At 38.5% G+C, this 27000-nt stretch overlaps 1 pseudogene; it reads right to left on the reverse strand.

Annotated features, from left to right (window-relative positions):
* Nucleotides 1-27000, reverse strand: part of LOC149239330 (exocyst complex component SEC15A-like) — a 115964-nt pseudogene that overhangs the window by 66370 nt on the left and 22594 nt on the right.

A 27000-nucleotide genomic window follows, 5' to 3' on the forward strand; every position in this document is an offset into this window, starting at 1 on the left:
GTCCTAGCATTTTCGCATTTGATCATAAGACTCTGAATTAGTTTCTCTGGAACGGGCTTCTTCTCAGCAGGTTTATTCTCTCTTGGTTTTTCTTTTTCTGCCCACTATTGTTGATAACAACAGAAAACACTCAACAAAACGCAAAGCTCACTCTTTGAACACGGAATTGGTATCAAACAGAACATAAACGCACAGCTAATTCTACTCACACTGAATTGGTATCAAAACTCAATAGAGAATTCGATGGCGAACAGGAGAATATGGGCATTGGAGACTACTAGGCTCTCTGTTTATGGGTGGGTAGACACACGTTGAATTGATGAAATATTAATTATTCAGCGAGGTTATTTGAGCGAATGTATCTTCCCTAATGACAGTTCTTGTAATTCCAGATATGTTTGGAACATCTACAGTGTCTCTGGAAGATGGATCTACAAACTCTGTTGACTCTTGGTGTTTGAGATTAACTTGATCCGAGAGTGGAAACTGAAAATGTCAATGGAACTGAAAACGTGCGGTGATTTTCCACTTCGCATTATCACATGGCAGGCAAACAAATGCCATAAATTGTGTGGCAATTTTCTATTTTTACCTTACCCACGGCAGGCAATGAAATATGGGAAATTTATTCCATACAGAGTTAATGTAAAAAAAAAAAAAACCAGATTCACAGACAACAGACAGCCACTCATATCCTACATTTTCATGATTAATATAGATTGCAACATTGATTGCATTATTGATTGTCATGACAAAACATGCGGGAGGAGTGCTACCCACCTCAAAATTTATTTATTTATTTATTTTTTTTATTTTATTTTTTTCCGCTCGTTTTGGGGAAGACTAGCAGATAATCGAACCAGCGCAATTTCATCACGAAATCACTGATTTCTGCCCTGAGAATCCATGATGTCGAAGGCTTTTCATCTCAATCAGGTTCTCCGTTAACAACAAGAAATGGCTGCCCTTCATAAAATAATGCGGGGTTCTAATAACTTCCATTGTTTAAACCTGGACTCTATATCTTCGCCACTCGCCTCTCTATGTTTGCAAATTCATAAATAGTTAGACAGACACTGATACCATACTCGGAGAGGCGCTCATACCGCATTTTCAAGTCCAGAAATCAGGTTTATGATGAGGCAATTTAAGACCTGTAAATGGGTGCAAGGTGGGCTTTGGAGGCAATTTGTAGAATCTATATATTAGAATTGTGAGTCCTTATGAGGGTTACCAATTTTTTTACAGCGGAATTTGGGTTTAGTGGGTTTTGGGCCCAGATTATGAACTAAAGCTCTGATACCATGTGTAAGGGCCTGATTCCTATTATTAGAGCCTCAATCTATTATACACTAACAGATCTATTTTCCTGTTAATTTATAAATAATAAAAGGAGCTTGCTGACCTTTTCACATAGCTTTAAACATTTAACATCTAATCATTTTATCATAAGCAACATAGATTAAGGTGAGCATTCCATTGATATCAACTTAACAAGAGTAGTCCATGGAAAAATACCTGTTCCGGCGGTTGATGATGATACCTTTGTCCGATAGCTCCAGCTGAACGCTCCTTCTGGCCGACCCAACCGAATTTACCTCCCAGCCAACTAGGAAATAAATTCCTAGCCCAGGAAACCTCCACAGCTTCCCTAGCCCTCCGTGCCCAAGTCCAACCAGATATAGTGTGTCCTCAAGAAGAATGTGCAAAACTAGATAATGATACTTTCCTCCTCTCAAACCCAAGAAACCTCCACAGGTTTCCAAGGTCTCCCAAAATCATAACAAGGCCAAACAATCACAACCAACCCCCACAATCCTAAGCAAAACTCCAACTCCCCTCTTCTTCCTTCCCCCTTCCCTTTTATACCCTCTTTCCTCAACCACCTCTCATTAATGTCATTAACTCTCACCCACCCTTGGTTGACTTCTCTTCCAAGCTAGAGTACATTTGGAATTGTGATATGAATCTAAAATTGAGAATTTAATGGGGAAGGATCATGTCTTCTCCCAAGTAAATCTGAAAAGTACATTTGGGAATGTGAAGTGTAATTACATGGGGAGGACCATGTCTCCTACTTAGTAAATGTGAGGGTACATTGGGGAATGTGAAATGAATAAATATATATTGATGATAAGATGGAGAGGACTTTGTCTTCTCCTTAGTAAATGTGAGGGTACATTGGGGAATGTGAAATGAATAAATATATATATTGATGATAAGATGAAGAGGACTATGTCTTCTCCCAATTAAATGTGAGGGTACATTGCGGAATGTGAAATGTGCTTACATGGAGAGGACCATGTCTTCTCCTTAGTAAATGTGAGGGTACATTGGGGTGTGTGAATGAATAAATATATTTTGAATTAATGGAAGGAGACCATATCCTACACAATATTTAAATTGAGAAGGTAAGTGGGGAATTTGAATAATGGAAATCATAAATCTATTTTAGACCAATATTTCTCAATATTTTCAGATAATGTAAATATTAACACAATTTGTAGGATAAGATTTAAGTGGGGCATTACAGACCCTCATCTTGTGGTAAATATGTAGATATGATGCTAATGGTCATGATCCTAGTACATTCACATATATAATGTAAACATTTTCCTATCAACTTGCATTGTGTAAATATGATAAATATTTTTTGGTTATCTTGATGTACATGTTGAAGTTCCACTTGCATGATTATGGGAAACACTTCTCAGTTATCCTTGTGTACATGGGGAAGATCATAATTACTCTATGCAATAAAAACACCTAGTAATATTTTCACACTGAACACTATATAATAAGCTTAACTCTAATATCTTAGTGAAGAACAAGTAACTAGCTAGACTTTGGAAGGGTTTTTGGATTGACTGTTAGTGAAACTCATTATAGTTATGTGTGCTAATGCGTGGTGAGTGTTAGTGAGTGCTAGGGAAACACAAGGGAGCACTAGGTAAAAATGCATGGAAATGAATAAATAAGAGTGTGTGATAGGGAGTGTCAATGAGTTCTAGGTGTGGTAAGAGGGGAGTGACATGGTATGCTAAGCAGTGCTAAGTCATTCTAGCATGCTAGAGTGACATGCAACCAATATGTGTTAGGTGCCAAAGTGTTCCAAATAGTGCTAGGAAGTGTTAGGGAGCATTAGGGAAACACAAGGGAGCACTAGGTGAAAATAATGCATGCAAATGAACAATTAAGAGTTTGTGACAGGAAGTGTCAGTGATTTCAAGGTGTGCTAAGGAGGGAGTGACAAGGTATGCTAGGCAGTGCTAAGGCATTCTAGAGGCCAGGGAAACATGACAAGATGTGCTAGGTGCTAAGGTGTGCCAATGCATGCCAGGGAGAGTTATGGAGTGTCAAGGAAAAACAAGGGAGCACTAGTTTCAAATGCATGGAAATGAATGAATAAGAGTGCGTGACAGGGATTGTCAGCAAATTCTAGGTGTGCTAAGGAGGGAGTGACAAGGTATGCTAGGTAGTTCCAAGGAATGCTAGAGTGCCAGGGCAACATGCCAAGATGTGCCAAGTCCTAGGGTATGCCAATGTGTGTCAGGGAGTGCCATGAGAACACAAGGGAGAACTAGTTCAAATTGCATGGAAATGAATAGATAAGAGTGTGTGATAGGGAGTGTTAGCAAGTTCCAATTGTGTTAAGGAGGGAGTGACAAGGTATATGCTAAGCAGTGCCAAGGCATGCTAGAGTGTTAGGGCATGTTAGGGAGTGGTAGTGTCTATTAGGGAGTGGAAACTCATGCCAAGGAATGTAGGGGATGATAATGTGTGCCATGTAGTGCCAATGGATTTTTATACGTACCATATGTTATGGCATGTGAAGATGTTAACTATGTTGCTTAGTAGTTTTAAGGGCACTATTGGATGTGAGCCTTGACTTGGTAACTTGTTAAGAGGGATGAGTTAATATTGGACATGAGAAGCCTAAGATGATTTATAGTCCATTAGGGGAACAAGGCATAGTCTAGTTGTAGTAAATGTAACTTGGTAAAGTTGTTGTAGTCGAGGCAGGACTTGGTTGGGTTCTTAAGTCTAAAAGAAAATAAGGGTAGTTATGAGGGAATGATAATTAAGGAGTGTCATGGCATGCCAAGGAATAAAAAGGCATGTTGACATATGCCAGATAGTGTCAATGCATGTCAAGGAGTGTTTGTGAGTGTTAGGGAATCATAAGGGAGAACTTGGTCAAAGTGCATGGAAATGAATGAATAAGAGATTAAGCCAGGGAGTGTCAGTGAATTCTAGGTGTCCCATGGACAAAGTTTGTTAGGAGATTTTCATATTAGGACTTATAGGAGGAAAGCCTATGATTGTGATAAGAGGATTTAAAAAGAAGTTTGAGACAAAGGGAGACTTTGGTCTAGGCACAACACTTTTTTTTCAATGACTTGGTTGGGTTCCAAAGTCACAAAAAAAGTAAGGTTATCTATGAGGGCATGAAAACTAGGGAGTGCCAAGATGTGCAAGGAATTTCAGGAAGTGCTAACACATGTTATAAAGTTCCGATGAATGTTAGGCATGTCAAGACATGCCAAGTGCTAAGGCATGCCAATGTGTGCTAGGTTCTAGGATGTGGCACCAACACATGCTAGGGATTCCCAAGGAAACACAAGGGAGGACTCGTTTCAATTACATGTAAATGAACGGATGTGTGTGTGTGATAGGGAGTGTTAACAAGTTATAGGTGTGCTAAGGAGGGAGTGACAACGTATGATAAGTAGTGCCAATAGACGATAGAGTGCTAGGAAATCATACTAAGGTGTGACAAGTGCCATGTTGTGCCAATGTGTGCCAGGGAGTGTTAGGGAAACACAAGGGAGCACTAGGTCATAAAGCATGGAAATAAAGGAATAAGAGTGTGTGGAATGGAGTGTTAGTGAGTTCCAAGTATGTTAAGGAGGAGTTACAAGGCATGCTTCACAATGTTAAGGAATGCTAGAGTTCTAGGGCGACACGCAGCCAAGATGTGCCAACGCGTGTAAGAAAGTGTTAGCTGGGAGTGCCAGGGAAACACAAGGGAGAACTATGTCAAAATGAATGGAAATGAACAAATAAGAGTTTGTGATTAGAAGTTTTAGTGAGTTCTAGGTGTGTTAAGGACAAATTGGCAAGGTACGCTAGAGGCTAGGGTGACATGCCAAGATGTCATGGGTGTTAGGGTGTAACAACACGTGTCAAGGAGTGATAAGGAGTGCTAGGGAAACACAAGGGAGAACTAGGTAAAAATGCATGGAAATGGGTGAATAAGAGTTTGTGACCAAGAGTGTTAGTGATGTCTAGGTGTGCTAAGGAGAGAGTGAAAAGGTATATTATGTAGTGCCAAGGAACGCTAGAGTGTTAAGGTGGTAGGCCAAGATGTGTCAGGTGCTAGGGTAAGCTAGGGAGTGTTAGGGGGTGTCAAGGAAACGTAAGGAAGCACTAGTTCAAAATGCATGGAAATTAATGAATAAGAGTGTGTGAGAGGGAGTTTCAATGAGTTCTAGGTGTGTTAAGGAGGGAGTGACAAGGTTATATGCCAGGCAATGCCAAGGTATGCTAAACTACCAAGGCATGTCAGAAAGTGCCATGGTGTGCTAGGGAATGTCAAAGTATGCCAAGGAATGTAGGGGATGTTAACACATGCAACATAGTGCCAAGGCATTCTAAGACATGTCAGGTGCTATAGCATGTCAAGATGTAAATTGTGTTGCTTAATTGTTTTAGACCAAGGTTAGATGTGATGAGCCTTATCTTGGTAAATTGTTAAGTGGGATGAGTGAGATTGTACATGAGTACCGTAGGATGAGTTACAAGTATTTCTTAGGTGAACAAGGCAATGTTGAGTTTCCTTGACACATGAGAATCTAGGTTTGGCCTTATAATTTTTTATGTGAACACACTCAAGTGCCACAACATATCTACTATGCAGAACGAAATCTGCCATGAAAGAAAAAGTAATGGATTGAATGCACATAGTTTAGGGTCTGTACATCTTCATATGTTAATGCTTATTATTGTGATATACAATAGCCATTTATATGTCTGGTGTAAGACTCCTCTGGAGATTTCTATCCAACAACAACATCTCTGTCGTAAAAGGTGTACTGTCAGAGGCTTCTCTATCAAAAAGAGCAACCAAAAGGGACCTTATTGTGCACACAGATGAAGAATTAAGAATATTGTTATCTATGAGTGCTGATGTGGAGGTATGGGACAAAATTACACAGGCATCGAACCTTTTTGTTCAACCAATCAAGATCTAAAAAGGAAAATGTGCGATTATATATACATGTGTAATAGTATTTGGAGAAATGCCAACCTAACCCACAAATTTGTTGACATTTTGCTGGAGTTGACCTATAATTGTTCCTAAATTTAATAAACATGTAAAATAGGACTGACTTTTCAATACAAAATATAAATAGGAACATGACCAAACTATGAAAATGTAAAAATTGGTATGGTTTAAAGGACCGATCCCTTTGAAAAGTCTTAAATGTGGTAATGAAGGTTGAGCCTCATTCTATAACCCCTTTGGACATCCATCTTAGGAATTGGTGTAGGATGCAATGCTTTAGAATAATTTTTGTAGCAGTGATGTCAACACTTGTATAGTGACATGGGGTTGGAATTGGCCTGTCAAAGCTCATTGGTCTACTTTGGAACTTCTCTAGGGTGATGCCTTATATGATTTGGAGTACAAGGGCATGATTTGATATTTAGTTTGCATTGAAGAAGCTTTGGAGGCTAGATACTGTAGAAAAACCCCTTGTTCTGAATAGGGAAGCACATGCCATTGAAGAAAGTAACAACAAGTACACAGATTTGAAATTCAAATCACATCACTATTTATTACTGTTTGAAACAAGAAATAATTAAAAATTTCAAAGACTACTATTCACTTTTCCTTTAGTCTAGAAGGTAAAATGTATCTGGAAACATGTACAACAATGTCTCAACTTACTTAACTCCTAATCCTAATGCACCTTCCTTGCATGGATAGACAAGACAATTAAAGCCTGTCGCTAGTGAATATGATATGAGATATGCAAACATGCTTCCTTATCTAAGGCTGAGAATTAATAACTAGGGAAGTACTCCTTTTAACTATGCATGAAAAAACTAAATAAAGCAAAGAGTTTCGCTAGTCCAGGTGCCAGAAACGAATCCACTACCTAAGGTAACTGATTTTCCCAAAACAAGATATTAAGGACTCAGAAACTTTGCTGCTTCCTTCAAGAGAGGTGTATGCCAAACAAAACTAAGCTATCATGCACTATCCTCCAAATTAATTCACCTTTAACAGAAATCTTGTGCCCAAAAAAGATAAGAGGCCAATATCCAATAGAATTCACTAACCAGCCAGAGACCCTTGTGCTCAAACAACAAGATAATAAGGGAATTTCAACTAGGGTGGAATATTCCACCACCAAAATTGACAAGAGATAGAAGGGGTCAAAAACTATCAGACCTAATGCTCAAGAACAAATGAATTAATCCACTTGGTGATCCAAAATGAATTCAATCCTTCTTTATTTATATATTTTCCAGAGGGGTTTCATATTCTTAAGTGATTAAGTAAACCTTACTCCAAACCCCAAATTTGGGTTTTTTAAGCCTAGTTTCCCCAAAAATTGCCCAACAATGGGTATTTTGGGGTTTTTTCCCCTTTATGGAGGACTATAGTCTACGGGGATGGATAGGATATTACGTCCCATTCGTCCTCAATTTGTAGAGGATGTTACATGGCACCTAATAAAAGAAACAGTGCTTTAGTTTAGGAGGTAATAACTAAATGCTTATTTCTTTCCACATAGGACATACATCTTGCAAAAATGATCATGGGGTAAAAATACTACAAAAGGCCTAAATCTTACTAGCATTGTCATAGTCCAAGAATAAAAACCCTTTCAAGTGAAACAAGGTCAGTACCACATACTGTTGGCATTATGGTTCAGGAATGGCTATATGTTACAGGTGTTGTCCTTGATGGCAACCCATTCAGGTGATAGATCACTGTACTTCAAGTCAGCAGCAGAGGTTGATGATCAGCTATCAATTATTGAAGAAAATAAGGGGTACGCAGGTACAACTTACAGAAAGTGCGTACCCGCAGATAAACCATACAGCAACCGCGTCCCGAGACGCAGGCCAGCCGTTCAGGAGGTGCGTCCACCCAGTGCACACATTTCAAGGCAGAGAAAAGCACACGTGGGGGTTTCTTGTGTTTTACTCCTGGTATCTAGCCGACGATATTGTGTTATTATGGTGTCGGCTCGTGGTATTGTTCCATGATTTGAGGAGGAGCTTGCTTATATAAAGCAAAGGAGATCACTTGGCTAAGTATCTTTGCAATTGAATATCTTTAGATCTGAAATTTTGGGTTATGGTCTTAAAAGCTTGATCTATATGAAGTTGAAGGCGAATCTGTGAAGGGTGATCTTCGAGCGCATGATCAGATCTGAGTATCTGTGCCACTCTAGTGATCTGTCTATTCAGCCCTAATCAGAAGGTCGCAGGTGTTTATCAGAAAAGCTGCGTGGGGACGCAGCGCAGTAACAGGAGACCTGCGTGGGGACGCAGGGCAGACCAAGTTCAGGTGCGTCCGGGACGCAGTGCAGTAACAGGAGATCTGCGTGGGGACGCAGAACGACTAAGGTTCAGGTGCGTCCCTGGAGCAAAAGGACGCGGCGCGACAGCATTTCTGGGTGCGTCTCTGCAGTAAAGTACGCGGCGCGATAGTGTTTTTGAGTGCGTCCCTGCAGCAACAGGACGCAGTGCAGTTCAAGGAACAGTGCGTGGGCACGCAGTGCAGCAGAAGGATACCTGCAGGTGTACGCAGGAAAGCCGAAGGTGAATTGCGTCGCGACGCAGGCCACAGAAGGGAAAAGTGCGTCTCTGTCTTAAGATGTTCTGTTGATTGAATTTCTCTGTTGATAAGGTGTTCTGGGTTAGTTCTATTATTGCTGATCTGATAACTGTAGTGGACTGTAACTGTTATATACTTGATGATCATTTGATGCTTTATGAAAAGAAGTAGGGGGTTGTAGCTCCCTTCCAGGAGAAGACTGGAAAACGAGAGAGAGTTGTAGCTCTCTGCAGGTTGCAGCCTGCGTACTGGCAAAGGACTGCACCAGTACAAAATCATTGTAAAAGGAGTTTCTAATTTGAAAGAAGATAGAGACATATTGCAGCAGGTGGTTTTCACCCACATTGGGTTTCCACCTTACATCTTGTGTTCTTTGGTGTGAATATCTGTTTTCTTTGTTCATGCTCATTATTTTATGGTACTGACATGCAAAAATAATTCAAAGATCAATTAAGGAAGATTTATTAATTGCTAGATAATACTGATTCACCCCCCCTCTCAGTGTTATTTCCAACACATACTACAAGCACAAATGACAAATTCAAAAACAATATACTTATTCAATGAAAGAATGACGAATCATATTAGCGCACTTTGAATTTAATAGCTCTTGAGTTGCAGTGTCAATCAAAATTTCTCAGGTTGGATCATAATTAAGTACTCAGTGTTGTTTTGGGTCCAATTTGGGGAAAATGAGGAGCTCTTGGTGATAATGGGATGATCAGGATTTTCAGAAGGGAGCTCTGCTATACTTTTCAACATACAAGCCATTCATTCTAGTGGAGGAGATATAGAGAAGGCTTTAATAAGGACCTTTCCAAGATCAATTTGGAGGAAAATCCATTTTCAAAGCTTCAACATAGTTCTAGATTCAAACAAGAGTAGTCATGTTTCAAAACAACTATTAATTCCCAAGGAATTGGAGCCAAGCTGACATGTTGACGATTTATTCTTCTACTAGACAAGCAAGCATTTATGAAAAGTCCTTGGCCCTTTGATCCAGTATTTGATGTAAATCTATTGATTAGAAATGTAATAAGAGATGCAGTTTATATTAAGGAAAAGGGAAAAATAGAGGGCCAGTTAATAATTATCTCTTAAAAACTCTCAATAGAATCCTAACATTTTGGATAACTCCATGGTTTTTTTTTTTTAGAAACTTTGCTAATTTCCATGATTGAAGCATGCATTCATGCCTTGAAAGAAGCCCATAAATGCTTTTGATATTGGTTGAAGCAAAGAAAATGTTCAAAGTGACACTCACATAGAGGTATGGAAAAAAAGTATGTGGAGCTTGTTGTCCCAGACTCCAAACAAAGGATGGACAAAAGGTGAAAAAACCAAGTCAAAAGATATGTGTAGCTTTTGTCATGCAAAGGTAGGTGTTAACTCCACACTCTACAGCAAAGGCTTCGCGACGCAAGTGACACAAAGGTTTTCATGCAGAACTTTGGATTAAAAGGAGTGGAGCTTGATGCTACATGTCCACTATTACCCCACTTTCTGTATGAGTTACAGGATATAAAAATAATGAGATATAGGAGATACAGAGTAGATACTATTGTTATTCAAATTTAATAAAAATATTACTATCTCTTCCTTGACATAAAAGAAGCATCTTCCATAAAATATTTTCTCCATGACCCTGATTTAAAATGAATCTCTTCCATTAACACGCCCATCCACAAATAGAAACGATGCCGATGAGCCAATTTCAGTTTAGAAAATTCACAATTAGTTTCAATTGTAAGATATCCTATTTTTAGTTCAGATTTCAGTTACAAGCAGTGAAACAGGACTCGCCAATCAATCACGATTAATCACGAGTTGGAATATGCTCGCTCTCCAAAAAATCCGATCTAAATATTTGCAAGTCAAACTCACATTGACCAAGTTTAACTCATGGTCAATGCAAGTTTGACTTGAGACTTGCCGATTAAAGAATATTCCTATGGTTGATTCCAATTTATTCAATTTTCAACCTTGTCTCGACGAGCATGAGTTTTTCAAGTTTAGATATGTCGCATTGCTAAAAACTAAATGTCAGTTATTCCAAAATTTATTTCTCATTTCTCAAGCCCAAAACTCATACGTCGAGAGCTTCAGTAATCAATCACTATTCACTATTACACAGTCCAGACTCAATATGGGGGAACCGCCAAGGTGATCCTAAGTCTAGACTCCATATCGGGCAGTCGCCAATGTGTGCTCTATCCATACTCCATATCGACCCTTAGGCAGTCGTGTGTCACCTTTAGCATGTGTTACCTTTAGGATTAGTTGCTTCACTATTAAACAATCGAGGTACATTGGCACTTGGCTTAAATAATACGTATATTACTATATTCAAGATTCAATGTCGTTTTCAATGGCAAGTTTCAAGTTTCACTGTTCAACAATCGAATGTTCGACGTATTTCTTTGGTTATGACTTTTAAACCCTATAAATGGGGCTTAAGCAGATTTTAAAAATGCACTAATAAATGGTTTCATACCAACCATCGACCAAGTCATCAAGCATTCCTTCCTTGGTCGATGTCTTGCCAACATAAGGCTTTAACCATGCATTCACAACTTTGGGTATTTTTGTTCTTCGAGAATCTATTATTGATGTATTGGTTCAATTGTCTTATGCTAAATGAACTTGCAAATTCAATATTAAAATGCAATATATGTTGATAGTATTTCCTTTATGTAGCATTTCCTCATATATACCTAATTGTGTTTCAAGGTCATAATGGTATATTATGTTGAAATGTGCTTGTGTTGCTCGACATACTCCTCTTTGATCCTGAACAAAACCTCATATCCTTTAAAACCAACCCTCTTTTTTGCGAAGTTATATATGGAATTTTTAATTTTAATTTTTTATTGTATTTTACAGGAGCCAAATTAAATAGAAGGCACAACTCCAAATCTAAACAGAAGCCACAATTTAAACACAATTCCAAAACAAAAACAATGCTGAGGGAGAAGGACTTTGCTTGGGCTTATTGTGACAAGATTCTTGGAGACCCTAAGCTCCTTTGTAAATTTTGCAAAGTGAAATGTAGTGGAGGCATTTATAGATTCAAGTACCACCTTGCACAAATACCCAACCATGATATAGGTCTCTGCAAAAACATTGATGAAAATGTCAAACACCAAGCAATATTAGCCATTGATATGTTGAGTCAGCATAATGCAAAGAAAGAAAAGCAAAAAAAAGAAATAGGAACTCCTGGAGTTGACAATTTTTCTTCCACTACCCCATTTTCATCTCCCTCTGTTGAATCCTCAATGCAGTTCCCAAGTTTCCTGCACATGCCTCCATGTCCAAGTCAAACTCAAAGCCAAATGAATCCTCCTGCATTCAACATTGGAGGTAGAAAGATAAACACCTTTTTTTGTCCCCGCACAAAACCCAGTTCCCAACCTACCTTGGATACCACTAGTTGGAAAAAAAAAATCCGGAGTCAAGCAAGGAAGGCCACTGCTAACTTTTGGAACTATTCTAACATACCTTTCCACTGTGCCATAAGTCCTTATTGGCAAGCTATGATTGATGCAGTTGTTGTTGCAAGTCCAGGGTTCAAATCACCTTCATTAGAGATAATTAGGACAAATTTTCTATTAGAAAGTGTTGAAGATGCCATGCTTGTGCTATCTGAGTTTCATTAATCATGGGTAGAAATAGGGTGCATGATCATGAGTGATGGATGAACAGATCAGAGGAATAGAACTTTAATAGATCTCCTTGTATCTTGTCCAGTAGGTACAATGTTTCTCAAATCAGTGGATGCCTCAGATAAGATTAAGACTGCACAACTTCCTTGTGAAATGATGGAGGAAGTCATTCAAGAAGTGGGAGAAGAACATGTTATAAAAATTGTCACCGACAATGCAGCTAATTATATGGCTGCTGGTAGACTTTTTGAGATTAGGCACCCCACTATTTTTTGGACCTATTGTGTTGCCCATTGTATAGATTTAATGCTTGAAGACATTGATAAACTTCATTGGATACATGAGGTTGTGGAGAAGGAAAAATCCATAACCAAATACCTATACAACCACATTATTGTACTAAACGCCATGAGAAAATACACTGAATGTAAAGAAATTGTTCGACCTGTTGTGACTAGATTTGCAACAAATTTCATATCTTTGCAATTTGTGGTTGAGAAAAAGATAAATCTGAAGAGGGTGTCCTTGGGACCTAAGTCGATGGCATCTAAACATTCCAAGACCCTTGAAGGCATTGAAGTTGTTGCACTTTAATGATGGTTTTTGGAAAGATGTCGAAGAGATTATTGTTGTGATGGAGTCCCTTGTTAGAGTTCTCAGGTACTTCAAGTCTTTTAACTTTTTCATGTTTTAAATTTCATTTCATGCTTCTTTTTATTTTCAATGTTTCATATTAATTTAAATTTTAAAGCTTGAACTTTCAAGATGGTTGATGGTGACAAACTCACTATGGGTTACATTTATGAGGTGATGGATATTGCAAAGGAGGCCATCAAAAGAAAATATGTGGATGAGGAGGCAAAGTATATGCCTCTTTGGGACATTATTCATGCAAATTGGGATAGGAAATTGCATTCCCCCTTACATGTTGCTAGGTACTTCTTAAACCCATAGTATTTTTATGATAAGAGCAAATTTAATGAGGATGGGGAGGTTCACAGAGGACTTATGACATGCATGGAAAGGTGCTTCCCTAATCCAGAATTTCAAAGTCATGTCTTTTCCCAACTATAGGATTATAGAGCACCACCTAAATTATTTTCCTATACCAGTGTTATACGAGAAAGGTCTAAGGTGTTGCCAGGTACCCTTTGAGGCTTGAAGGCTTTATCAGTTCATTAAATTTGTTTAAACTTTATTTTGTATGTTAAATGTTTTATTAAATTTTGTTGTCTTTTTAAGTTTTTACTATTTAGTATTTAGTACATCTACTCACGAACCCTTGCCACTTGCTAGGTCTTTGGTGGCAAAACTTTTGTAGTGATATGCCAGATTTGAAGAGATTTTCCATTTGAATCTTAAACCAAGCATGCAGTGCTTCAGGTTGTAAGTGCAACTGGAGCATGTTTGAGAAAATACATTCTAAGAAGTGCAACCGATTGACACAAAAGCGCTTAAATGACCTTGTATTTTTCCTTTACAATCTAAAACTTCGCAACAAGAAAATACTAGGTGAGAGCTTGAATTTGAAGGTTTCATAATCTGATTTGAAATTTAAAGTTTAAACTTTAAAGTTCAAAATAAAAATTAAATTCACATTTCAACGTCTCATTATAATGATAGGTTTGGATCATTCACCAATAGACCTTGAAGAGATAGATTTGCAAACTACAAACTTAGCAGAGTGGGTCCAATTAGAAGAGGCTCCTCTTTTAAGCCTACATGACTTGAAGAACTTTGAGAGTCAAGCAAGCAGAGGAGTGGGAGGAATCACTTCTAGTTATCACTCTTAAGAGTCTTAGACTCTTAGTTACTGATTTTTTCTAATTAGTATGCATATGTTTGTAAAGTTTTAGAAGCAGTTGCTTCTAGTTCTATGTAGTGTTGGAAATAATACTGAGAGGGGGGTGAATCAGTATTATCTAATTCTTTTTCAATATATTTATACTTTGAATTATTGTATGTCAGTACCATAAAATAATGAGCATGAACAAGAAAAACAGATAGTCACACCAAAGAACACCAGATATAAGGTGGAAACCCAATGTGGGTGAAAACCACCTGCTGCAATATGTCTCTATATTCTTTCAATTAGAAACTCCTTTTACAATGATTTTGTACTGGTGCAGTCCTTTACCAGTACACAGGCTGCAACCTGCAGAGAGCTACAACTCTTTCTCCTGGAAGGGAGTTACAACCCCCTACTTATTTTCTTTCAAGGACCACTTTTCATAAATTTTCAGACTGGATCCATGAACATCAATCAATCATCAAGTATATATGCATCAAACAATCTCCTTTTCCCAATTAGCACTGGATCAAGTAAACACTTCTCTGACAGTTGTACCCAGAACACAGTAACAGTAACCACACACCAAATTCTGAACCCAGAATACTGCAGCAATAGACAAAGGCAGCTAGATCATAATTTAAAGATATACGCTACTTCAACAACCTGAAACCTGCGTGCAGATCTATAAAGGATAATTCCTTCTTTCAAATATTCAGACACTAATTAACCCAGATTGTCAGATTTATAGATCAAGCATGCACCTCATATAATAGATCAAAATCATACAAAGATACTATTATTCAAGAATAAAGATTATGACCCATCAATAGAACTTATCCTTCTTTATGCGCTAAGGTTCCTCCTTCATTCAGATCCAGATCTGCACTATAACCCAATCGCAAATATTTCAGATCTAGCACTTATTAGATATTCAATTCATTCGATGATACTTTGCCAAATGATCTTCTTCCTCTTATATAGTCTTAGGCCTTTCACAATACCACGGTCCAAAACCATAATAACACAATACCACGGACCCAATACTTGGGATCAACACTTTTGGATGCAATACCACGGACCAAAACCATAGGATCAAAAACTGTCGGACTAATACCATGAACCAACCATGAAAGTGCGTGAGATCAACACTTTTGGATGCAATACCACGGACCAAAACCATAGGATCAAAAACTATCGGACTAATACCATGAACCAACCATGAAAGTGCGTGAGATCAACACTTTTGGATGCAATACCATGGACCAAAACCATAGCATCAAAAACTGTCGGACTAATACCATGAGCCAACCATGAAAGTGTGTGAACTTTTCTCTTCATGAAAGGAACTTTTCTCTGCATGAAAGTGCGTGAACTTTTCTCTACATGAAATAAACTTTTCTCTGCATAAAAGTGCGTGAAATTTTCTCTACATGAAATAAACTTTTCTCTGCATAAAAGTGCGTGAACTTTTCTCTACGTGAAATAAACTTTTTTCTGCATAAAAGTGCGTGAACTTTTCTGCACTATAATTTATCATCTGAGATGAGTGGGTTGCCATCAAATACAACATATGTATCATAATGCCAACAATCTCCCCCTTTGGACTTGATGGCAACAACAACCAATCACTCTCCCCCTTTGACATCAAGGGCAAAGGGCAAACCAAGATAATCTCTTTCCTAGAGAAACATTCTTCTGCCCATACTCCCCCTGAGTATCTGTTGATATCTCTGAAAGAGCTCCCCCTTTGTATATGCCAAGTTGTACCACGCTGTCCATGCTTCCTCTGAGTACATGCTGAAGTCTCTGCTCTACTGAAGTGTGTTGTTCATGCTCCCCCTGACTATAAGCAAGGTCAATAACTAATAGCAGCAGCATCTGATAATCACCATAAATGACCATGAAAGAGATAGAGACATATTGCAGCAATATTCCTTCTGTCCTTCCTCCATAATGCCAACAATGCATTATATGCTCCCCCTAAACTTGTGCCATTCGATCTTTGACCAATCCGCAACTCAGCAAATGTACGCATATACCCCAGATGAACCTTGCGTACAACCAACAATCAGAAGAGAGTCAACAACAAGATGATGCATCAACAACCCCCAGTTTTTGCCTGAGGTATTCAAAGGTCTCCCTGGGCAATGGTTTGGTGAGTATATCAACAACTTGTTCCTTAGAAGGAACATACTCCAACTTGACCTTTTGTTCAAGCACTTGTTCTCGGAGAAAGTGATATTTGATTGGTATGTGCTTGGTCTTTGAATGCATGATTGGGTTCTTTGAAATGCTGATTGCACTTGTATTATCACATAAGATGGAGATAGGTGGTGTACAAGTGATTTGAAAATCTTGCAAGGTCTGCATCATCCAAAGGAGTTGAGTGCAGCAAGATGCAGCAGCCACATATTCTGCTTCAGCTGTAGACAAATCAATTGAACTTTGTTTCTTGCTGAACCAAGATACTAATCGGGAACCCATAAAGAATGCACCACCACTTGTGCTCTTCCTGTCATCCACGCTTCCGGCCCAATCTGCATCTGTATAAGCATGAAGTGTGAGATCTGTATCTCTAGGATACCATAAGCCATAGTTTTGAGTCCCTTGAAGATATTTGAAGATTCTCTTCACTTCCTGAAGATGAGTTTCCTTTGGATTTGCCTGAAATCTTCCAACTATTCCCACTGCATGCATGATGTCTAGTCGGGTACCTGTCAAATAAAGTAGACTTCCAATCATAGATTTGTAAGTTGGTTGATGCACTGCTGTTGATTCATCATTTTCACTGAGGTTACATCCTGTGACCATGGGTGTACATACTGGTTTTGCTTCTTCCATACCATATTTCTTCAAAATCTGCTTGAGATACTTGGTTTGAGACAAGAAGATCCCTCCTTCATTTTGTTGGATTTGCAAACCAAGAAAATATGTCAATTCTCCAAGCAAGGACATTTCGAATTCTTTCTGCATCACCAAGGCAAAGATTTGACTCATAGATTCTTCATTGCTACCAAAGATAATGTCATCTACATACACAACAAGTATTAGCAATTTGTCATTTTCAATTTTTTTATAAAGATTGTTATCTGCGGATCCTTTTGAAAAACCTTGTTGATGAAGATATTTGTCCAAATGATAGTACCAAGCCCTTGGAGCTTGTTTAAGACCATAGAGAGCCTTTTTCAATCTGCATACAAGATTTGGATCATTTCCAAGGATGAAACCATCTGGCTGCTCAATGTATACTTCTTCTTCTAAGTCTCCATTCAGAAAGGCTGATTTCACGTCCATTTGAAATACTTTGAACTTTTGAAAGCTTGAGAGAGAAAGGAACATTCGGATGGCCTCAAGTCTTTCAACAGGAGCAAAAGTTTCTTTAAAATCTATTCCTTCTTGCTGCGCATACCCTTTACAAACAAGTCTGGCCTTGTTTCTAATTACTTCCCCATTTTCATTCAACTTATTTTTGAAGACCCATTTTGTCCCTATAACATTCTTATCCTTTGGTCTAGGAACCAACTCCCAAGTGTTGTTCTTTTCGATCTGCTCAAGTTTTTCATCCATTGCTTTGACCCAACATTCATCTTTGCATGCATCTTTTACATTTTGTGGTTCAGTGGATGAGAGTAATTCCAAATAGCTTGAAGCTTCTGCAATTGTTCTTCTTGTTTGTACACCTGCTTCTTTTTGCCCCAAAATCTGAGATTCTGGATGGTTCTTCTGAACGTACCTGGATGGAGTCTTCTCTTCTACCCTTATCTGTTTCTCTTGTGCTTCTTGAGGTTCTTCTTCTTCATCATTCTGTCTTTGAGGGTAGTCTTCATCTTCTTCGATATTTTCATGATTTACTTTCCTAGGAATGTATCCTTTTTCATGAACCACTACATCAATGTTGTCAACAATTCTTCCAAGTCTTTTATTGTAGCACTTATATGCTTTGTTGTGTGGAGAATAACCAAGAAGAATGCCTTCATCTGCTCTAGGTTCAAGTTTGCCAAGTTTCTCATCAGTATTCTTAATATAGCATTTTCTCCCAAAGATTTTGAAGTGTTTTACCGAAGGAGTATCACCATACCAGAGTTCATGAGGAGTTTGAGTGTTGTTCACTCAGACATTTGTTTTATTGAGAATAACAACCGCAGCATATGCATCTTCACCCCAGAAAGTTGCGGGAGTTCTGGACTCATCAAGCATAGCACGGGCCATTTGTTGGATTGTTCTGTTCATCCTTTCCACCACTCCATTTTGCTGAGGAGTTCTGGCTGTAGAGAATTCCCTTCTGTTCACACCTAATCTTCAAACGGTTGGGTCAACAGGAACGTGAACAGTCATCGAGAAGATGAACTGATCCGTCCATTTTATGTATATAAACAATAGTTATCTAATGAAATAATGAGTCAGTTTTTCTTCTGCCCATTCTGGAGTTACCCTGGCCTGACATGGTATCAGAGCATAGGTCCCAGGTTCTAAAAATAGTTGTAACTCCTACCTCTGTCCTGAGCGCTGCTCTGCCCTGAGCGCTGCATATGTCATGATGTTGATTCTGTGTGCATGAATGTGGGGGTTATACCTTGACTGGTTATACCAAGAAACTTTATTCCTGGGTGATCCTCAACACCTCCCGGTGTCAGTAAAAAAATACGTTCAATATCAAGCTTTGTGATTTCACCGGTTGCCCATTCAACTTCGAAAATGCAATCACAAATATTGTTTGGTTCATTTCTGTGGAGAGACGGGTAAACCTGTCTGAGAATGGCATCGTAAAATCTCTGATCATCACCCTATTTGTATGATGCACATATTTTCGTTCCCTATTCCACCGTGTGGCACTTTGAATCCTGTAATTGTAGGGACACCCGCAGAAGGTTTCTTCTCATTCATCATCGATCCGTCGGCTTCCATGATCTTTATCCGACGACGACCATCCACTCCTCTTCGCAGCAGCACATTACCCATCCGGCTCTCTTCCTATTCCTTTGTACGCTCTCCCTTTTAATCTCTGTATCACATTCCTTGTACCCTTGTTGATAATACTATTTTATGCGCACACCTCTTGGCTCTTTGGGATTTATGGTTTGTGGTGACAGAGAAGCCATTGAATTCCCCACTCGTTGCGCTTCTGGACGCTCGCAGAGTTCGCTTAGGTAGCATCTCCCAACTCTTCTGCCGTTGCTTAAGTGCCTCTGCCTTGGATGCGAAGACTGCCGCCTGTTGAAGAGCCCGGAGCCCTCAAAACTTCCGTCCAGACAAAGGAGCAGTCACAGCGGTATTAAGAGGCAGCGGTATTAAGAGAGCACGTTGGAGCAGTTTTTGAATCATTGTTTGGTATTGTTTTAGTGCCTAATGTAACGAATCTATGGCTATTTTTTTTATAAGCTTCAGTGGTGGTAGTTGCCTGATTTGATGTGATCCACAGCCAGAGACTCAAGAGACTCAATGTGTTGTAACAGTGAAGACTGTGAAGATTAAAACGCGCAGTATCATTCAAAAGTTTTACATATTGCGCTGCTTTCATAATAGTTTTGCATTGATATATATTGAAGTAATATATATTGAAGTAATATATCCCTTATGCGTTTTGCATTGATATATATATTGAAGTGATATATCCCTTGCGCATTTTTTTCAATTGCATAATATATTGATATATTGAAGTGATATATTAATAGAATGAAGTGATATATTGAAGTGATCCATTGCGCATTTTTCAAAACATAGTAATATTGCAGTGATATAAGAAATGCTGATGCTTCTATCAAACGTTAGAAGAAAATAAAGTGCATAAGGCTGTGGCATAAGGATTTTTTCAGTAGAAGTTTTTTTATCAACAAAAGTTTTTTTTTAGCAGAGACATTCTTTTATAGAATGCATTCAATCATTTCTATGGTAGGAATAGTTCTCACTGGCAAGGAGAACTATCCTGAATGGTCCCGGATGGTAAAACACACCCTCATCTACAATGAGTTGTGGAAGGGAGTGTGTGTCGGAGAAGAAGACAAAGACCCTGTGCAGCCTACATCAGATAAAGAACTTTTCATTTGGGAAAACAAGAATAGCAAAGCCTATGCATTGATCGCAGCATCTGTAAATGAAGAAGTAAGTTGTCATATTTCATCCTATTCCACTGCCTTTGAAGCTTTACAAAAGCTGAAAGAACTCTATGATTCACATTATGCACTTGAAGTTGTTCAGCTCATGATTAAACTCTTCACTCTTGAACTGAAAAATAATGATCCTCTTGCTCTTGCATCTGAAATAAAGTCTATAATGCATGATATTAAATCCACTAAGGTTGAGCTGGATATCTCTCTTATTGCCTTTCTCAAAGCACTCTATCCTACCTACTCCAATTATCTTCAGTCATTACAAGCAAATGGAAATCTTAAAGATATAACCTTTGACTCTCTTGTGAAAAAGTTTGCTGAAAGAGAGAAATCCTTTGGAAAGAAGACAGTCCCTGAATCTTCTGAAGAGACTGTTTTCCTTGCTCATAAAGAAAAGCATCCTGCTCAAGATTCTACAAGAGGAAGAGGTGGACGAAGAGGAAGAGGAAGATACTTCAGAGGCAAGGGGGGCAGACATTCTCAAGGAGAAAAGGCAGATCTGCATTGCATTCGCTGCAAACGAAATGGATCACATGATGCTTCTACATGCAAGCTACCATGGGACAAAATTGAGCAGAGAAGAAACCAGCAGAAAGGTAAAACTGATGACACAGACAAAGGTAAAGCACCTGAATCCGCTCACTATATTGAGGCACAATGTAACATTGGAGTAAATGAAGATTTGTTTAATGCTTCACTTGCTTCTTCGAAAAATGATTGGTTGCTTGATTTAGGAGCAACCTGTCATATGACTCATAGGAAAGATTTTTTTGAAGATTTCACTGACAATGTTGATGGAGCAGTATACTTTGCAGATCAGTCAAAAATCAAGCCATCAGGGCTTGGCACAATCAGGCTTAAACTGCCTGGTCTTCCAAACTTTCTTCTGGATCATGTTCTATATCTCCCACAGCTCAAGAGAAACTTGTTGTCCCTGGTCCACATCCGCCAGCAAGGTCACTCCATTCATATGTTTGATGGAAAGCTTGAGGTAAGAAAGGCATCTGACCACTCACTTGTCATGAGGGGTATAGAAGAAGAAAGACTTCTTAAACTGCAAGGAACCTCTGCTCATGCACAACATTTCTCATATATTTCTCATCATGAAGAAGGTACACTTCCGTCAAGTTTATTATGGCATGCTAGATTTGGACATTTAAACTATGATAGTCTCCGCTTGTTGAAGAAAAATGGTGTTGCTGGTTTGCCTACAATTCCTAGAAAACATAAGCAATGTGATGCTTGCATTCTAGGAAAGCATAGCAAACAGTATTTTCATGATTCACATTCAAGAGCACATAGGAAGCTTGAACTCATTCATTCAGATTTATGTGGTCCAATGCCTGTTCCTTCTGCAAATGGAAATAAATATATCATGACATTTATTGATGATTACACCAGAATGTGTTGGGTTTATTTATTGAAGAACAATTCTGATGCTTTTCAAACATTCAAGAATTTTCATAAGTGGATTGAAAATGATGCACAATCTCATATTGGGTCTATTCGCACTGATAATGGAAAAGAATATACATCAAATGAATTTTAAAACTATCTTCGCCAACATGGGATCAAACATCAAACAACTGTACCTTATAATCCCCAACATAATGGTGTAGCAGAAAGAATGAATAGAACAATTTTGAATATGGTACGATCCATGCTTTTCTTCAAAAATGTAAAGATAATGTTTTGGGCTGATGCTGTTCTATGTGCTGCATATATAAAGAATAGATGTCCATCTAGTGCTATAAGAAACAAGACTCCTTATGAATTGTGGTATGGACATGTTCCTTCGGTAAAACATCTCAGGATTTTTGGTTCCACCTGTTATGCTTTAATACCAAAGGTACATAGAAACAAACTTGGTGCTAGAAGTCGTAAGTGTATCTTCCTGGGGTATTCAAACACCTCTAAAGCATACCATCTCTATGATGAAGTACATAAAAAGTTTGTTGTATCTAGAGATGCCATTTTTCTTGAATCATCCAAATCTGACAGTGTTGTTGAGCAGCAACTTGATCGCTTGGATAAATTCACAAAAACGAAAGCATTTCAAGAGTTTGATAATCAGATTCCACATCTTGAAGGGGGGATTCCTATACTAGATCAACATGTGGAATCTTCTTCTGAAGAACAATCTCCCTTGCATGAAACTCCAACACCGGATGATCCTTTAAGTGATGTAATTGATAGAATTGGGAGACTCAATCTTGATTCAGTCCCAACTCAATCAACAGAGCAGCCTGGACCATCTCAGAAAGGTCCCCCAAAGTGGCTGACAAAGACACTTGAAAGTGTTCATCCTGATGAAATTGGAAAAATAGGAACCAGAAATACAAACCGACAAGATGGAGGTGATGTAGATAACTCTAATTCACCTGTTGATATGGATGTTACTTATGATTGTGAATTGAACTTGTCTACAGATTTTGAACCAACTTCCTTCAAAGAAGCTGCTTCTCATGATGAATGGAAAGAAGCGATGCAGAAGGAGTATGATGCCCTCATAAAGAATGGCACTTGGAAGCTAGTTGATCCTCCATTTGGAACCAAACCAATTGGCTGCAAGTGGGTCTACAAGAACAAGTACAAAGCTGATGGCTCACTTGACAAGCGCAAATCCAGGCTTGTGGCAAAAGGTTTTGCACAGAAGGAAGGGGTTGATTATGAGGAAACTTTTGCCCCCACAGCAAAATGGGCCACCATCCGGACACTCTTTGCACTAGCTGCTCAGAACGGTTGGAAAGTCCATCAAATGGATGTAAAAACTGCATTCTTGAATGGAGATCTAAAAGAAAATGTTTTTATGTCCCAGCCTGAAGGATTTGCTGTGAAAGGACATGAACATAAAGTATGCAAACTTGTGAAGTCCTTGTATGGCCTCAAACAAGCACCACGAGCCTGGTATGAAAAACTAACTGAGCATCTTCTGAAACTCAACTTCAAACATTTTGATCTTGATGATGCAACTTTATTTGTCAAGAAAGTTGGAAAAACAGTTGTATATCTTGTGGTATATGTAGATGATCTTTTAATGACAGGGAACAATGAAAGCTATATTGCATCCATAAAGAAAGAATTAGGAAAAAGTTTTGAAATGATTGATTTGGGCTATGTTCATTACTATCTTGGCATTGAAGTAACCCAACATCCAAAGTCCATATTTCTTTCTCAAAAGAAATACATTGGAGATTTGTTAAACAGATTTGGCATGACAGAGTGCAATCCTCTTTCTACTCCAATGGAACAAAACTTGAAGCTCACATCTATTTAAGGAAAGGAATTTGAGGATGCAACAAAGTATAGACAGCTTGTAGGAAGTCTCATCTACCTCACTACTACCAGACCAGGCATTTCATTTGCTGTTGGAATCCTCTCCAGGTTGATGCAAAAGCCTTGTGAGGGACATTGGTCTGCTGCAAAAAGAGTTCTAAGGTACTTGAAGGGAACTCAAGACCTTGGAATCAAGTATACACAGGTGGACGACTTCAACTTGATTGGATACTCTGATTCAGACTTCGATGGAGACAAAGAAACTGGGGTATCTACTTCAGGATATTCTATGAGTCTTGGATCAGGAGCTGTCTCCTGGAGATCACGCAAACAATCAGTTCCAGCAGATTCCACAACAAAAGCAGAATACGTGGCAGCAGCTGAAGCAACGAAAGAAATTGTGTGGCTCAGGAAAATTCTTGAAGATTTGCAGGTAAAACAAGTACAATCAACTCCACTCATGATTGATAACACCTCTGCAATAAAGTTGGCCAAGAACCCAAAGTTCCATGATCGTACTAAGCACATCAATACTAAATATCATCTGATCCGACATCATGTTGAGGCCAAAACAATCCATCTTTGTCATTGTTCCACAAATGAGCAAATTGCAGACATCTTCACCAAAGCGCTTGGAAGAGAAAAGCTTGAAAGGTTCAGAATGATGCTTGGACTCACCAACATCCCTTCAGATTAAGGGGGGGAATGTTCACACCTAATCTTCAAACGGTTGGGTAAACAGGAACATGAACAGTCATCAAGAAGATGAACTGATCCGTCCATTTTATGTATATAAACAATAGTTATCTAATGAAATAATGAGTCAGTTTTTCTTCTACCCATTCTGGAGTTACCCTGGCTTGACACCTTCTTATCCCATGTTCTTCACAGAAATCGAAAAATTCATTTGAGGTAAACTCCCCACCTCTGTCGGACCTGAGGCACTTAATTTTGTAACCTGATTCATTTTCAACCAAGGCTTTGAAGGATTTGAATTTTTCGAGTGCTTCGTCTTTGTGCTTCAAAAGTCCTAACCAAACAAACCTGGAGAAATCGTCAATGAATAATATCAAGTATTCTTCTCCTCGAGGTGACCTCGTCCTGAAAGGACCACATACATCTGTATGGACTAGTTCAAGAGGCCTGCTGGCTGATCCTTCCTTCTCCGGGAAGTTGGTTCTGGTTTGCTTACCAAACTAACATGATTTGCATATAGTGTCTGGAATTTTGATATCTGGAAGACCACGAACTGCATGATATTTGCATGCCTTCCTTATTTGTGAAAAGCTTAGATGCCCCAACCTCCGGTGCCATAACCAATGTTCATCATCCTTGCTCAAATAGCATTGTTGTTGTCCTTCTTCAAATATGTATAGATTATTTGGAGTTCTTCTACCTTTGATCACTGTTTTCCCTGTATCAAGATCACAAACGCTACATCCATTTGATCGAAATATTACCTCGGTTGCTTGATCGCACATCTGACTGACACTCAGAAGGTTATGCTTCAAGCCATCAACATACAAAACATTTCCAGATTTGACCTTTTCTTTTAACTGAGCTGTGCCTTTTCCTTTTATAGCTGCTGGAGTATCATTTCCAAAAGAAACTTTCTTTCCCTTTTCTAAAGCAGAACATGATTCAAGTTTTTCTTTATCACCTGTCATATGCTTCGAACATCCACTGTCGATGTACCATAGATTTTCCCATCCCTTTGCATAAAAGGCTATCCCACATCTTTCTGATTGTGGTTCCTTTATTCTCCATGTTCTGGTGCTTGAGGCTTGTTCCTTTGTCTGCTGAAATCTGCTCCTGCATTCAGAATCTTCATGATCGAAGTTATTACAAATAGAACATTCAATTTCATTTTCAAGAGCCGAAAAGTTGTTATAGGTCCTTTTTGTAATCCCAATCATACTTATTTGTTTTTGAGCTTCTCTAGTCATGATTGTTTTATATGCAACACATTGAACTTCTTTGTGACCAAAGTTATGGCAAGAGAAACATTGGCCATTGAAGAAACTTCTGCAGTTATCAAATCTACCACCCAAATGATTGTAATTCTTATTGTCATCCATTCTTGAAGCAAATTGAGAAGATTTTACCTGTGGCTGGTTGTAGCTTTTGTTCACCCTTAAGACAGATTTCCTCTGGTTTACCTAGTAGTATTTGTTAGTTCTTGATGTAATTCGTCCCTGCTTTACCTGGTGATCTCCATTGTGCTTTTGCTCATTCCTTCTTGCTGCATCAAGATAACTCTTTGAGGTTGATGCTTGAGATGTTTCTCCATTATACCCCAGACCTGTCTTGTTTAGCGGAGAACGTTGTACATTGATGATCTCATCCAGAGTTTCAGATCCTTTGACAAACTTAAGATTAATAGTCTTTGTTTTCTCAATTTCTTTTCTAAGGCCAACAATTTCACATTCTAACTTTTCAAGAAATTTTTCTTTTTCATCAATTTGAAATTGTAGAGTATCAATGATCACATTCTTTTCTTCTATACATGTCTTGAGTCTAGAAATCTCTTCATAAAAACTATCCACATCTATAGCATCCATGTAATCATCATCTTCAAAGGCCATTAAAAGTTTATAGTCATTACCTCGTTCATCTTCATCACTATTTGATAGACCATCACTGTCTTCATGAGTGTAGTAGCTTTTCTTATTTGCATTCTGTTTCTTGTTCCATCTAATAGGTTCCTTTCCCTTGTCGATCTTATCCTTATGATGACATTTGGCAGCATAGTGACCTACTCTTCCACAAGCAAAGCATTTGAAGGGTAACTTACCTCTGAACCGTCCAGCACCCTGTTGAAGATTTTTGACAAAATTTGATTCTTCTTCTTCTTCTGGCCCATGTCCTGATTCATAGTACTCTCCTTTACCTGAAGCCTTGAAGGCAGCTTCTTTCCTGTCAGATGGACCTCCTTTTCTCATTTCATAAGCAGTTAGAATTCCATGTAGTTGTGACATTTTAAGATGTTGTAGATTCTCCTTTTCTTCTATAGCGGAAACTTTAGATTCAAACCTAGGTGACAAAGATCTTAGAACTTTTTCAACCACAACAGCCTCTTTTATTTCTTCACCCAAATTTTTCATACAATTAACAATATCATCCACACGAAGAAAATAGTTAGCCACACTTTCATCATTATACATCTTGAGATTTTCATATTGAATCTTGAGGGTTTGAAGTTTTGCACGTTTTACCTGATCATCTCCTTCATAGCTCAGAACAATCTTGTCCCATATTTCTTTTACGGATTTATACTGCATAACTTTCACAAATTCTGAT

Source organism: Pinus tabuliformis, chromosome 8 (assembly GCF_031772625.1).
Source record: "Pinus tabuliformis cultivar Carrire ecotype Pingquan chromosome 8, CPIR1, whole genome shotgun sequence".
Lineage (NCBI taxonomy): Eukaryota > Viridiplantae > Streptophyta > Pinopsida > Pinales > Pinaceae > Pinus > Pinus tabuliformis.